Source organism: Alnus glutinosa, chromosome 7 (assembly GCF_958979055.1).
Source record: "Alnus glutinosa chromosome 7, dhAlnGlut1.1, whole genome shotgun sequence".
In the NCBI taxonomy this organism is placed as follows: domain Eukaryota; kingdom Viridiplantae; phylum Streptophyta; class Magnoliopsida; order Fagales; family Betulaceae; genus Alnus; species Alnus glutinosa.
Genome location: NC_084892.1, coordinates 19,888,844 through 19,890,000, shown reverse-complemented (window position 1 = coordinate 19,890,000; position 1,157 = coordinate 19,888,844). Strand labels below are relative to the sequence as shown.

The following is a 1,157-nucleotide window of genomic DNA, read 5'->3' as shown; positions in this document are numbered from 1 at the left end:
TTCACCGGGAAAGAAGACAGAAGAAAACAAAATAAATAATCGGCCCGCTTATCAAAAGGCTGTACTTGGGTTTTAAAAAAGATTCTTTGACTGTGTCTTTACCGGAGCAGAAGTGAAACTCAAAGTATCCTAGCTTTTTTTTTTATTATTATTTTTTTTTATTTTACCACACAGCGCACACATATACATTTATAAAGTACTACACACCAAAATCTAAATAATAATAATAAAAAAAAAAAAGAAAAAGAAAAGAAACCTTTCTTCCCGGACTTTTTATTAAAAGAGCGTACAGAAAAATACCTGCATGCCCAATTCATTCAGTTCTACTAAAATCAAAAGAATATATAAGAAAAAACAAGTCATGGTAAACCTTTCTTTATATATTGGTCTGATCGATCACTTCTTGAATACAAAATTAGATTGTTTCCATGCATGAATTAAGCTTGTCTTAACTAATATAATATATAAAGCCTTTCTGATGCTGTTATTGGAATAAACACTTCCACGGAATACCACAACAATTCTAAAGATCGAATGATTATATATATTTCGAAACCCAGACCAACGAAGACAACAAACTTACAGGAATTAAAAAAAAAAAAAAAAACCATGTTCTCTGGACCATATTAGATTCATGATCATCAAGAATTGAAGTTAATTAATTTCTAGATCGAGTGATATATACGCATGAGTATATAGGAGATATAAATTAAAGTAGAAGAATTGAAGAAGGTTAATTTAGAGCAGCTAACCTGGCCGGTGGCGTAGACATGCATGAAGCTCAAAGCAAGCCGTAAGTCCATACTAGAAGTGATCGAATTACTGAAGGTTGTGGAAGATGGAATATTAGGCGCGCGGTTGATGTGTGTGCATGTGTTTATATATATATATATATATATATGTGTGGGTGTTAGTGTCCTGCACGTGCTTATTGGCCAAGTAACCAAACATTCCAAAAGAGAAACGCAGATCATTTTGTAAACCTAACTTTCTTTTTCAACGACTTATATATACCTACTCCATCTTTTCTTTTCTTTTTCTTTTTTTGAAAAGCGTCAGCTGCCCATCTATTGAAGACTTTCGCTCAACCAAAAGAACTCCGGTTGGTTCATATATATAGTTTACCAACACAAGTAGTTGTCTAGCTCCATTTATAT

The 1,157-nt window shown here is 32.6% G+C and overlaps 1 long non-coding RNA gene across 1 annotated transcript in view; it reads right to left on the bottom strand.

Annotated features, from left to right (window-relative positions):
- Positions 1-845, bottom strand: part of LOC133872477 (uncharacterized) — a 33,296-nt gene extending 32,451 nt beyond the window's left edge. The window contains exon 1 of the long non-coding RNA XR_009901040.1: positions 753-845. This is a non-coding gene — a long non-coding RNA (uncharacterized LOC133872477). The remainder of the gene's footprint in view (positions 1-752) is intronic.
- Between the last annotated feature and the right edge of the window lie 312 nt (positions 846-1,157).